Genomic DNA, 14,466 nt, shown 5'->3' with positions numbered 1-14,466 from the left:
TAGCATCTAAGTTGTCATGTACACAGGAAGAAAGATCCACGTTGTATGGGGACCAAAGTCTATACAGTTAGTGGATCCCCCTTTAGGAGAAAGAGTAAAAAGTTGGCTGCAAGCTTGTAAGCCTACTTAGAAAAGAAACCAGAACAAATTGTGAATATTAGAAAGTTGGCAAATACCACAAAAATAACAAAAGCTGCTTTTGTTGTTAGATTTTCTTCTTGTCCTATCTCTGTTCTCTTCTCCCCTTACATTTTGGCTGCATGTTCCCTGATCCAGTCTCCCTATAACAATGATTTTGTAACATAATTTTCTCTGGAGGAATAGAAAGATAAGCCCATCTTTCTTCCACCCTGGCTGACATATTTTCTTGCTTGTGGTTTGGCAGTCTCCTGTTTTGGGTCTTATCAGTTAAACAACCTCAAGCTCTTCCTTTTGCTTGCCTGAGTTCCCACCCCTAGAACCAGCCCTTTGGGTGTGGTCTGCATGACCTTCAGTCTGCCTGCCTGCCTCCCTCTGGGAGTCTGGGGCTGCTGAGATGTTGTCCTTGCAGCAGATAAACAACTGGCCAGGCCTTCACGGTTCCGAGTTCTTTTCATTCCAGGGCATTTAAATGTCCTCAGATACCAGCTGCAGTCACCCTGTCCCACCAACCTCAACTAAGCAGGCAGTGACATAGTATCCCATGTGGTTCCCACTCCCACAGGTCAAGGAGAAGTCACCTTATTTGATGAGGTCCACCAGCCCTGAATGACCACAGGTGATGGCTGCCTGCTCCCGATCAGACAGAGATTTCATTGTGGAAACCAGAACTGGAAGCGTTGAGAGTTTCTTTTTTAGGGGTCAATACTTTCATAGCACTAGAGGTTGGACTTAAATTTTAAAATATTTTCCAGGCTAGAGAGATGGCTCAGCAGTCAGAGCACACGCTGCTTTTCCAGAGGACCCTAGTTCAGTTTCCATCAACCACACCAGGAGACTCACAACTGCTTGTAACTCTAGCAGGGGGACTCAAAGCCTCTGATCTTCTTAGGCACTAGCATTCACATACACAGACATGTACATAACATAATTCAATTTTTTAAATTAAAATATATTTTCCGTTCATCAAAGAAGCTTCTTTTCACAACAGATGGAGGCTACTGCAGAGTTGCACACCTGGTCAGGCACAGAGAACATACACCTGGGAGATGCCCAGCACTAGGTGACACATGTACAGTTGAACTTCTACAACTAAGGCTCATGGAACATAGCAGAATAAGGGGTAGAGAGAAAGCTGATACATCCCTCAGCTCTCACCAGCAAAGCTTCCTTATACAACAGTGTGATGCATACAGAAGGCCACAACTGGCCAAGTTTTAAAGAATAAGAGGCTGTCGAGTGTAGGATGGGACTCCTATGTGGAACCTCATCCACCTATGGCTCAGGGACCACTGAGGAAGAGGGGGTGAAAAGATTGTAAGAACCAGGGCAGGTTCATGAACACAAGGAAGCAGAGGCTTCCAAGCCACTGGCAGCTTGCACATGTGAACCTGTGGCAATGGTGGCATCGAGCACAGGACCCGTGCCAACTCAATTAAACAGGGGCCCAAAGGGGCAAAGAGAAATAGGTTGCAGGTTGGCACTAGACTGAGAACTATTTGAGACTGATTGCTGCTGGGTGAGGGAGAGTATGACTTACATACAATCACTAGATGGGCTGACTAGACTCCAGTGGATGCATTTACACTGAAGGACATTTGGGTACAAATGCCTGAATGGATAGGACTTAACATGTATCGCAGAATACATGAGGTTTGGTTGGGGGGATGTGGGAAGTATGGATGGGGAGGGGGATCTAAATTTGGTCAAGAGCTGTTGCATGAAATTACAAAAGCTCAAAGGTCAGCCTGCTCTACATAGTGAGTTCCAGGCAACTGGAGCTACAGGGAGACCCTGTCTCAAAAAAAAAAAATTAAATTAAATTAAATTTTAAAAAAAAGAAGAAGAAAAAGAAAAAAAGACAAAGAAAAACCTTTTCCTCCTGGAATGGTGTAGTAAGGATGGGGGGTCTCAAAGTCTTTGAAACAACATTGTAGATGTTCCATCAGCTCTGATAGCTTCAGCATTCTCATTGATTTGTATCATCTAGAAGTGGGCAAGAGAACCTTGCAAGGGAATCTCCCCTTTAACATCACTAGAGGCACACTAACCCGTGTACAGAGAAAAAAGCCTCTCCCTTACTCAGTCAAAGCATCTTCCCAAACAACACAGCAACTAGACACCACCAAGGAGGCGTTCCCAAAGGCAGAAGCCCTTTGCCTTCAACTGTGCCCAAACGTGGTGTTAGTGGCGGTCCCTTGGGGGTTAAATTAGTCAACTGACAAGTGGAGAGACTGCATCCCACTGTGTGCAGTACTACCTTTTGCTTCCTTGCAGAATTGGCCCCATTTGTGCCCTTTCCTGAGATTGCTTGCTTTTTCTGAGAAGAAAGAATGACTAAGTAATCAGGCTCAGCCTCAGAAAGCTGGACTGCTAGGTGGGCTGCTGGGGGCTCTAGATGTGCTGAGCTAGCCAGCACTCTGCTGATTCCCAGATGGGCACAAGACTCAGATCCCACAGCCACACTCCAGATGTAGGAGGTGTCCTGATTTCCCCGGTACCCAAACTCTGCCTCAAGGGTCTGTTCTGGTGGTCACTGTCTTGTAATACTGTTCCAATTCTTCAGCTTCTTTTGTTTGTTTTATTTATTTTTATTTTGTGTGCATGAGTATTATTCCTGCATGTATGTAAGTGCATGTAAAGTACCCACAATTGTGACTCCATTGGTGATCATCTCTGTGCTTCCAATCTAGGACCAGAGTATTTGTGCTCAAGGGCCAGATAAGGAACCCTTTCCTGTGTACTCAAGGGTCTGCTGGCTGCAATTAGAGATCTGGTTCCATTGGTTTTCTGTAGTCTTTTGGCTGTGCAAACTACCAAGTTAACATCGAGGGGACCAGAGCGTATTGGTGTCACAATCAGTTTTTCCAAGATTTTCACCTGGAAGACAGACACCTCCCTAGACTTCCCATTTTCTTTGTATGCTCATGTGTGTGCATGTGGAGACTAGACGTCAGCTTACCGTGTCCTTCCTCAGGTACCATCTACCTCTTTTTGAGAAAGAGCCTCAGAGCTTCTCTGCTTTTTCTTTTAAGTTTTAAATTTTTACTTATTTATCCACATATGTGTTTGTCTGCTTATGTGCATGCTTGTGCATATGCAAATGCCATGATCCATGTGTGAAGGTTAGAAGAAAATTTGTGAGAGTCAGTTCTCTCCTTCCAATATGTGGGTCCCAGGCATCAAGCTCAGGTCATCATGCTTGATGGAAAGTGCCTTTACGCACTGAGCCATATCACTAGCCGAGGCCTCCTGTTTTTAAACCGGAAAACAAATGTCCTAAGAGATCTTGTCAGGTCCATATACTGGAACACAGGCAGGAGTCCCAGAAACAAGATTGTGTGTATATCTACCTGTGTACATGTTCATGCATGTATAAGTGCATGTGTGTATAGAGGCCACAGGTCATCGTCAGGCATCATTCCTCAGGTGCCATTCTTTTTTTTTTGGAGACAGGGTCTCTTGTTGACCTGGAACATGCCATAGGCTAGACTGCTAGCCAGCAAACTCCTGGGCTCTGTCCATCTCTGCTTCCAGCACGGGGATTCCAAGCATAAGCCGCCACGCCTAGCTTTTATTTATGTGTTCTGGGGCTCAAACTCAGGTACTTATGCTTATAGGCAAGTACTTTGCCAACTAAACTATCTCTGCAGCCCCTCTTCCCCAAAACAGGACTTTTCTTTGTACCTTTAAAGACAAGAGGAATTAACCAAAACAGTAAAGGACTGGAAAGTTGAGTGGCCATCAGACTTTGATAGACAAAGAGCCTAGAAGGCAGTTCCAATGGCTGACCCAAGGTCCAACTCATCGACCTTTTCCACCTCCCTTGTACACCACCCCAGTAGCAGCAGCCTTCCTGGGAAGGAAGGCTCAAGTCCTCACTGTGCCCCAAAGGGACTTCCCATATCAGAGCTTTGCTTGGATGGCAGCTAGCCTCAGGCTGGTGACCTTAGGGGAAACCTCTAGCCTGTGAAAGCTGCTATCTCAGGCCCGGAGTCACGGAGCCTATGTCCAAGGGCAATGAAGCAGTCAGCTGGCAGAAGGCAGAGTTCCCAGGCTTCAGAGGAAAAGGAGCACGTAGGTGGTTACTTGAACAGGCACAACAACTTACCCATGGACTAAATAGCTAGTGAGCTGCATGCAGTGGCAGGCGCCTCAGGTGGCTGAGGCAGAGGATTGTTTGAGTCCAGGAGGTAAAGACTAGCCTGGGCAACATAGTGAGATCCTGTCTCAAAGCTACAAAAGTCTACTATGCATTTATGAGTTCTGTGGGTTAAACCTGGATCATGCTGACTCATGGCATCTTCAAGAAACACCAGATATGACAGTCTTTCTTCTGTTCTGTTCTTTTTCTTTTATCTTTCTTCTGTTTTCTTATCTTTTTCATTTCTTTCTTTCTTCCCTCCCTTTTTCTCTCCCTTCCTGTCTCTCACCTTGCCTCCTTTCCTCCCTGCTTCTTTCCATAGCCCAGGCTGGCCTGGAACTCTTCTGTCTCTACTTCTTGAGTGCTGGGATTATAGGTGTGTGCCATGTTATAATGGAAAACTTAATTTAAAAGAATAGTCAACATACCTGTGAGCATCCATCACAAATACACAAGAGGAGCGAGGCATTGTTGCATACTTCTTTAATTCCAGCACTCAGGAGGCAGAGATAGGAAGATTACCACAAGTCTGAGGGCCATCTGGGCTACATAGTGAGACTCTGTATCATTCATAGATAGATGATAGATGATGATGATAGATAGATAGATAGATAGATAGATACATACATACATACATACATACATACATACATACACACACACACAAAAACATACACAGGCAGATGATAATCCAGTTTTTTTTTCCTGGTAAGTTCTGATGAAGTTTGGAGGAAATGTGCTTTAAGTTTGGAATGAACACTATCCATTTGTGGATGGAGTCTTTGTGTCATTTTTACTTCAGATACCAAACTATACTGCTGCTAGGAAGGTGGTGACATAGCTGATGGAAAAGGAAAAACCCTCATAAGATAGATCCATAGGCAGAGGGTAGAGTAGGGCTGAGAGGGGGAGCTTTCCTGGCAGTTTTAATTACATTTACAAAGTTTATCAACAGAAAGGAGAGAAAAGGCTAAGGTAAATCACATTACAAATAGAAAGCCTGGCTGGCTTCAAATCTGCTATATTGCTGAGGACAAACTTGAACTCCTGATCCTCCTACTTCTAACTCCTGAGGACTAGGATTACAGGCGTACACCATCACACCTGGGGAGACTGAGGCAGGAGGATTTTGAGGCTGAGGGCAACCTGAGTTACAAACTGAATACAAGATCAGTATGGGATGCATAGTGAGACCCTGTGTTAAGGAAGGAAGAAAGGAGGGAGGGAGGGAAGAAGGAAAAGAAAGAGGAGATGGCATTAAAGTCATAAATTGTTATCAGTGATCAAATATCTTCACTCCAAAGTAAACTCTAGGTATTTATTTTTAATCAGCATGATCTATCAAATATCCAAGAATAAGTAGGTCTAGTTTTTTTAACTGAACCAAAATTTTCTTTATACAAAGTATTAAAATACACTCTCATTTCTAAAATGAAATCTCATGCACACACTTGTACTTATAAGTATGCTAAATCAAGAATTCTGCAGTACTGAGAATCACTAAGTGGCCAATGTCAGCACAAAGACACTCCTGCATTCTTGTGTTCATAGAACATCAAAACCCACCAATCTCTTAGTCCTTTTCTTGTACATTATTCTGTATCCATATTCTCTGCATCTGATTGGATCCCTGGATTTAATTTGGTTTTCAGTGTGACATTCTCTGCATATATATATAATTGGCTGCTGCTTTGGGGGTTGAACGTCCTTCTGGGTGTCCATTGTTACTCCCTCCGCAGCCAAAGAGGTTCCCCTCCTCCTCGCACTCAAGTAGCTCTAGTTTTGCATATGTACTTTCAGAGAATAAAAAAAGAGATGATGGGGGCTGGAGAGATGGCTCAGCGGTTAAGAGCACTGACTGCTCTTGCAGAGGACCTGGGTTCGATTCTCAGCACCCACATGGCGGCTACAGGTTTGTAATCTTAACTCCAGTTCCAGGGGAATCTGAAGCCCTCTTCTGACGACATGGATGCACTCACATACATGCAGGCAATACACTCATACACATAAAAAATTTTAAAAATAATAAATAAAATATTTTTTTAAAAAAAGAGAGATGCTGTATGAAAGGAGAGAAGGAAACAAGCCCACAGGTCTGACAACTCACATGCAATTAAGGAATTGTCACCTAATTTGAGCCATCTAACTATCATTTGAGGTGGCAGAGCTAGCATGCACAAGGCCCTGAATTCCATCCCCAGCACTACGCATACAAAAAAGGTATACTTTTGTTAGAAAACAAACATAACCTTTCAATCAAAACCTGTCAAGGACATTATGAAAAAGAAAATTCTAAGCCAAGCTCATTTGTAACCTTACATGAAAAAAAAAATCCCACAATGGTTAATGTTGACTGTCAAGTTCATTATATGGAGAGAAGCCCAGATTAGTAAAGAACACTTGTGGGTTTGCTTATTAGGGCATTTCCAGAGAGGACTTGTCCTAGTTTTTTCTTCATTGCTGTGACAAAATACTCTGACCAATACCAACTTAGGGTGGAAAGGGTTTATTTGTCTTACATCTCCCAGGTCGCAGTTCATCAGGGAGCCCAAGGCAGGAACTCAGGGCAGGAACCGGGAGGCAGGAGCTGGAGCACAGGCCATGGAGGAACACTGCTTACTGGCTTGCTCCCCTGGCCCCTGCTCAGTCTGCTTTCTTATGCAACACAGGCCCACCTGCCCAGGGGTGGCACCACCCACAGTGGGCTGGGCCCTCCCACATCACTCAACAGTCAAGAAGATGCCCCTCAGACATGGCCACAGGCCAGTCCAATGGAGGAAATGCCCCAATTGAGGCTCCCTCAACCCAAGTGTGTCAAGTTGACATTAAAGCATCCAGCACAGGACTAGATCACAAGAACTCTCAATTGGTGCCTTAGTCAACAGACAGATTCAAAATTTGAGGAAAATATGGGTCTCACAATTGAAAATTAGTTCTGAAAATCAATCACATTAGTAGATCAAGGAAGAAAAGCTACATGGTCATAATCACAGGATTAAGAAGAAAAGTCAAGAACTCTTAGCAAAAGATTTATAAAAACGTACAGCACCATCGTGTGTGAAGGGTAAGAGTTGAAAGTTTCCCCTTAAGATCAGAAACACGATGCCACTATCAGCACTGCTTTTATTCTGCACTGTGCTGTTGGTCTTGGCTACTGAAAGGCAAGGAAAAGAGAAAGTTAAAGGCAAGAAACTGCTGTTAATCATGGGTGAACTGATAACCACTACGAAATGCCAATCTTGGGATGACAAGATGGCTCTGCATGTAAAAGTGTTTGCTGTACAAGCTTAACAGCCTGAGTGTAATCTCCAGAGCCCACAGTGGAAGGAAAGGACCAGCCCCCAAGGGTTATCCTCTGACATCCACATGCACACCATAGTACCTATCTACCCACAGTCATATATGCACACACACACATCATACACAAACACACACATAATAACAATAATATTTAAATTTAAAATGCAATCTTAAATTACTGCAATGACTAAGAGGGTTTAGCAGTGTTACTGGATATATAATCAGTACATAAAATAATTTGTGTGGGCCAATGAAAGAGCTCAGGAGGTAAAGGCACTTACTGTACAAGCCTGGTGACCTGAGTTCAATCCCCAGAACCTATACAAAGGTAGAAGGAGAGAACTGACTCCACAAAGTTGTCCTCTAACCTCCACATGTATACTGACACATTTGTTCCTCCCATCATGCATGTACATGCATAAAAATAATGTTTAAATAATAATTTCTGTGGCTGAGAAGATGGTTCAGTTGGTAAAGTGCTTGCTGCATAAGCATAAAGATCTAGGTTCAGATCTCCAGCACTCACATAAAAAGCTGGGCATGGTGGTACACACCTGTAATCCCAGCACTGAGGAGGCAGAAATGAAAGGATCACTGGGGTTTGTTGGCTTGTCAGACTACACCAACTGTTGAGCTCCAATTTCAGCAAGAGATTCTTCTTCAAAAAAATCAGATGGAAAATAACCACAGAAGACACCTGACATCAACCTCTGGCTCCATGTGCACATACCCACTACAACATGTAAATACACCACACAAAATTTTTATTTATTTATTATTATTATTATTATTATTGTGTATGGATGTGGGGGGAGGGCTATATGCCATGGTGCACATATGGAGGTCAGAGGACAACTTTGTGGAGTCAGTTCTCTCTTTCTACATTTACATAGATTCCAGGGATCGAATTCAGGTCACCAGGCTTATGTAGCAAGCGTCTCTATCTGCTGAGCCATCTTGTCAGCCCAAAAATATTTATTTTAAATTTCTTTAATGCTTGAGATTGAACACAGGGCATTGTGCATGCTAAGCATGAGCTCCACCACTGAGTCATATCTCCAGCCCCCAGATGACTATGGATTCTAAGACTCAGTATTGTAAACATGTCAATTTTCTCCAAGTTCATTTACAGATGCCATGAAATACCTATCAAAATCATAAAAGCTCTAAGCACTCAGGAGGCAGAGGCAGGTGGATCTCTTGAGTTCAAGGTCAGCCTGATCTACATAGAGAGTCCCAGGCCAACTAAGGCTACAGGGAGACCGTCTCGAAAAGACACAAAAAAATCATAATAGTTCTAAAATTCATATATAAGTGCAGAGTCTCCAAAGCGGTAGATGATGAAAAAGGAGAGTACTTGTCCCAGATGCAGAGCTGTGTTCCTATAGTGTCATTCACAGGCAAGGACAGACAAACAGCAAAGCAACTGAACTGATAACCCAGAAATATAAATAAAAATGAAATTGTTTTTAAAATAGAGAAACTGGATTGAAGATATGGCTTAGTTGGTAAAGTGCTTGCCTATAAGCATGAGGAACTGAGTTTGATCCCCCAGGATCCAGGTAGAAAAAAACTGAGTGTGCTATGGAGCTGGTAATCGCGGTACTGGGGAGGTGGAGACAGGAAGATACCTGGGGTTCGCTGGCCAGCCAATCTAGACCAATGAGCAAATTCTAGAGACTCTATCCTTAAAAAAAATGGGACTGGAGAGGTGGCTCATTAGTTAAGAGAAATGGCTGCTGTTGTAGAGGACCTGGATTTGGTTCCCAACACCCACATGTTAGCTAACAAGCATCTGGAACTCCAGTTCCAGGAGATGTGATTCCGGCTTCTGGCCTCTGCAGGCATACGACATACGTGCACTTATATACACCCAAGCAAAACATAAAAAACTCATACACATAAAAAATTAGTTAATTTAAAACTTTTTTCTTTCTATATTTTATTATTTTTATTTTATGTGTATGAGTGTATTGCCTGCATGTATGTGAGTGCACCCATGTCGTGCAATGTCACGGAGGTCAAAAGAGGGCTTCGGATTCCCCTGGAACTGGAGTTAAAGATGGTTTGTAGCCACCATGTGGGTGCTGGGAATCGAACCCGGGTCCTCTGCAAGAACAGTCAGTGCTCTTAACCTCAGCCATCTCCCCAGCCCCTAATTTAAAACTTTTTAAAGGTGAAGATTTAGAGAAATGGTTCAGCAGTTAAGAGCAGTCATTGTTCTGGCAGAGGACCCAAGATTGGTTACCACCTCAATGAGCAGCTCAAAGCCACCTGTAACCCCATGGGATCTGATGCCCTCTTCTAGCCTCTGGGGACACCTGCAGATATGTACAGACAAGCAGGCACACACGTACACATAATTAAAATGAATACAAATAAATCTTTTAAAATAGCTTATTTTTTTATTTTATGCATGTGTATTGTCTGCACGTATGTAAGTAAACCCATGTCATGCAATGCCTGTGGAGGACAGAAGAGAGCGTCAGATCCCCCGGAACTGGAGGTATAGACAGTTGTTAACTGCCATGTGGGTGCTGGGATTTGAACTGGGTCCTCTGCAAGAACAGTCAGTGTCCTTAACCACTGTGCCATTTCTCCAAATCTGGCTTGCGGTTTTTAACATCCTTCTTTGAGATGTCTTAAGGAAGACAAACTCTGTCTCTGTAGGGAATTTTGGCTTTATCAGTTGTGTTGAAATGTTTGCTTTCTAGCCAGTTCTACAATGAGGGGCATCTTTCTTTTGCATGTCTCTTTAATTTTTCCTGGCTTCCTCTTCTGCCTTGAAAGGAAAGCAATAGTCACACAACCTGAAAGGATCTCAAAATAGCTGTGGTGAGTAAAGAGACCAGGCAGAAAAGGAGTGTCTACTGTATGATTCTGCTTATGGAGGAATCTAGAAAATGCCAATGAAGCCACAGTGACAGACTGCAAGCACCCACAGAACCGCTTGCATATTCACACAAGAACATTTCTAGCTTTACCTTTTATGTTTAGATTTCTAATCTTTGAAATTGTTTTTTGCATGTACTGTGAGCTGGAAGTACAGTTTCTATTATTTTTGTCCATGTGTATACATGTGTGTTTATGTGTGTCTATGAACATGTACATGTATACAATTCCAGTTACAAAAACCCTTTAAGGTAAGTAAATCAAGAAAGCCAGATTATAATATTTTTACACTTTTTTTTTTTTAACTTGCTATGTAGACCAGGCAGGCCTTGAAGTTACAGAGATCTGTCTGCCTCTGCCTCCCAGGTTTGGGCTTGAAGGTGTGTACCATCAAATCTGGCCACTTTTCTTAATCATTTTTGGGGGGGGGTTGTTTTTATTTTTGAGACAGGGTCTCCCTGTAGCCCCAGATGGCCTAGAACTCACTCTGTAGACCAGGCTGGCCTCAATCTCACAGAGATCCACCTGTCTCTGCCTCCCGAATGCTGGGATTAAAGGCACGTGCCACCATACCTGGCTTTTTCTTAATCTTTAAATCTTGTTGTAAATTATGCTCTTTGAGCAATGTAATTTAGCACCAGAATCCTATATATAGAAATTGTAAAAATTGCCTTAGCACAACTCTCAAAAAGCCCACAGAAATATCTTGGGCGTGTGTAGTGTGTCTTTCTTCAGTATGTCTCCTCACTTAAATGGCCACACTTAAATTTCTATCATGCACAAGACCTTAACTGCACTTAATAAAATCCTTGACTTGGCTTCACTTTGATTCCTCTTGTAATTCTTTTCTGTGACACAGTCAGGATGTGGGTGCTTAGGGGTTTTATTAATGTTTTTTAAAAAAGATTTGTTGCATTTTTTAATGTGTGTGTGTGTGTGCGCGTGCGCACACACACACACACCCTTGGAGGCCAGAAGAATGGATCAGATCCCCTGGAACTGGAGTTACAGGTGGCTATGAGCCTCCTGATGTGAGTGCTGGGAAACAAACTTGGATCTTCTGGAAGAGAAGCAAGAGTTTTAAACTACTGAACCATCTCTCCATCCTCAGAATCTGTTTTTATTTGAATGGAAGTCCCTAGGGGGGGAAAGGAGTTCCTCTAGCTGCTGGTGGCCAAGCTGGGTAGCATCTTCCTGACCACCTCTGACATCTTTGATGCACAGTAGCCTTCCTTTGCATGAATATGCCTACTATATTGCTTCCATCTGGAGAAAGACCTTTGAGTTGTTTCAGCTACCATAGACTGAAAATAAACAAGAGGTCAATTCTAGGTAGAAATGGTTGAACATCCATCCACATTCTACGGCCCAGAAAAGCTAGAGTAAAGCAAATTTGGAGAAGAAAAGAAAGCATAAATCTACATGACAGGGCATGACAGCGATGAGACAAGAGCAGCAGTCTTTGGCGAACTGGGAAAATAACTCCCAGAAAGTCAGGTGGCAAGCTGGCAGAGAGGGAGCCAAGGACCCAGGAAATGGAGCTGGGGTGGAGGCCATGCTAAGACAAAGGGAACAGGGTGACAGCTGGCCTACAAGCTCCTAGAACACCAGGCAGTAGCCTTCCTAGCCACACTGCGAATCCTGGGCCCTCTGAAACCCCTTGGTTCCAGTCACGCCTCCCTGCCTCTGTGCCCCTGGGCAACCGTGCCTGTTCCATCATAGCAAAATTAGGGAACTCTATTTTTCAGAGGAGGCAAAACTAGGTACCAGCAGGCTGTGAGAACCCAGGTTCAATGGAAAGGAATAATACTCTCCTTGGAACAGGGCAATGCTGGGGACATATGTGGCCTGAATACACAGAGCACGGATGTATCCTCTGTCAGGCCCCAGGACTCTGTGGCCCACCTAACCTTCCAGGTGGCTGAGAAATGTTTCTTCTGGGGTTTATGAGTGGGACTAACAGTGTGGAGTCTCCAACACACCTGACCAGATCTGTTCCTTACTGGAGCCCCACGGCTCTACTAGATGGAAGGACAGGCACTGCTAGTTTTAAAAGGCCCACCACAGGGTGGACGCAGGTTGCTCAGTAGGAAAGTGATTCCCCAGCATAATCGAGGCCCCGAGTTTCAACCTCAACATGACCAAAAAAAAATTTTTTTTAAGCCCAACCCATGCCCTAAACGTGAGGGAAACAGATACAGGATGGCTACTTCCTTGCTTAGCCAGAAACTATGTGTGCTGCCTGAAGAGGGCGTCAGATCCCCTGGAACTGGAGTTATGGATAGTTGTTAGCTGCCATGTGGGTGCTGGGATTTGAACCCAGGTCTTCTGCAAGAATAGCCAGTGCTCTTAATGGCTGAACCATCTCTCCAGTTCCCCACCCCATTTTATTTTTTGAGATAGAGTCTCAATACACCAGGTTGTCTCAAGCTCAGTATGTAGCTGAAGATGACCTTGAACTTGTGATCTTCCTGCCCACCTCCCAAGTGCTGGGATTACAGGTGTGCGCCACCACGCCTGGCCTATGTAGTACTAAGGGTGAAACTCGGGATGCAATTGAGCTACATCCCCAGTCCCTGGTTCTCATTTTTCTGAGTCTGACTTATTTCACTTGACACATTGATCTCTACTTCTATCCATGGTTGTTTTTGTGTTTGTATGTATGAAATGCCCTACTACATCCCATAAATGTGTGCAATTATTAATCACCACTTGGGTTTTCTATTCATCACCCTTCTCATGTCTATGGGGCAAGCCTTCCTTGTGACCTTGTCTACACTTGTAATTCTTCTACTCCCAACATTCTACACTGGAGACAGAAGAGAAATCCAATAAAGATGCTGCTTCCTCCTTAACCCTGATGACAATGATGATAGAGGTTCTATGTATTTGGGGAATCAGCTGTCCAGTTTGAGTAAGGTTTGAATGGCAACATGAGGCCATGCTCTGATGCTGCAGCAAGGAAATAGAGCTGAGCCTGGCCTTGGATTGATTTCCTGACTCCATCTCCTGAGTGGTGGGATTACAGGCATGGGCCATCATGCCTGGCTGTGGCCCTCACCCTTCAGTGGAGAAGACAAAAGCTAACTGTAATACCTGCAAATCTGTAACAAATATAACTTTACAATCTCTAACATCAGGAAGGTTGGCCAAGGCAAGTGTTGAGTTAGACAGGCAGCCATGGCAATGGTGGTGCCTTCTCTTTTAAGTCCACTGAGTGAGGCTTCTGTGAGACTGAGACAGTTTGCTGGAAAATGTGAAGAAAAGATCGGCAGAAAAATAAAAGTGTTATTCTTGGGGCAAGAATCAAGAGAAAGATATAAATTGGCTAAAATTATGACCCATGACTTTGATTTTCTAACTATATATCAAACTGTCTCCACAATAGAAAAATACACATTTTCTAGCTCCAATGAAAAATTTACAGAAAATATCAATATAGTACTCTGCAAAGTCAAGGGTCATAATTTTAGCTAATTTATATTTTTCTCTTGATTCTTGCTCCAAGAATAAGACTCTTATTTTTCTGCCCATCTTTTCTTCACATTTTCCAGCAAATTGTCCTTTCTCTACTTGAAAGTAAGGCTGCTCAACTGTTCCTACTTTGTACTTAAATGGACTCTTCACTGACAAAATTATCGTTTTAGAGGAGAATGTATCAGTTCATGCCTGTAATCCCAGCACTGAGGAGGCAGAGGCAGGAAGATTACAAAGTCGAGGCTACATAGCAAGACCTTGGCTCAAAAAAAGTACACTTTTTGTATCAGTTAATGTTCTTTGAATCCTCCTTTGTCAGACACTAATATTGCTTTTTCATTGATTTACATGTGTTCGCCAAACTACAGGAAGACTGCTGAGCACAAACAAGTCTCTAAAGAGTTCAGTCATTCAATTACCTGGATCTCAGGAACAGACCAGCTAAGGCATTCCTTGGACTGGAAGGCCCCTGGGGTGCAGGCAGACCTAGGGCGTGTCTTCACTAACTGGTTTGG

The 14,466-nt window shown here is 43.4% G+C and overlaps 2 pseudogenes across 1 annotated transcript; one reads left to right on the top strand and one right to left on the bottom strand.

The window, feature by feature from the left end:
* Nucleotides 1-5,827: 5,827 nt before the first annotated feature.
* LOC103731244 lies at nucleotides 5,828-6,004 on the bottom strand (annotated as a pseudogene). The gene has a single exon (XR_607132.1). The product of XR_607132.1 is annotated as a DNA-directed RNA polymerases I, II, and III subunit RPABC4 pseudogene (transcript).
* A 334-nt stretch (nucleotides 6,005-6,338) lies between these two features.
* On the top strand, nucleotides 6,339-6,437 carry LOC115069687 (annotated as a pseudogene).
* The last annotated feature ends 8,029 nt before the right edge of the window (nucleotides 6,438-14,466 follow it).

The sequence above is a fragment of the Nannospalax galili genome, unplaced genomic scaffold (assembly GCF_000622305.1).
Source record: "Nannospalax galili isolate Female #2095 unplaced genomic scaffold, S.galili_v1.0 scaffold513, whole genome shotgun sequence".
Lineage (NCBI taxonomy): Eukaryota > Metazoa > Chordata > Mammalia > Rodentia > Spalacidae > Nannospalax > Nannospalax galili.
This window is presented reverse-complemented; position numbering and strand designations above follow the sequence as displayed.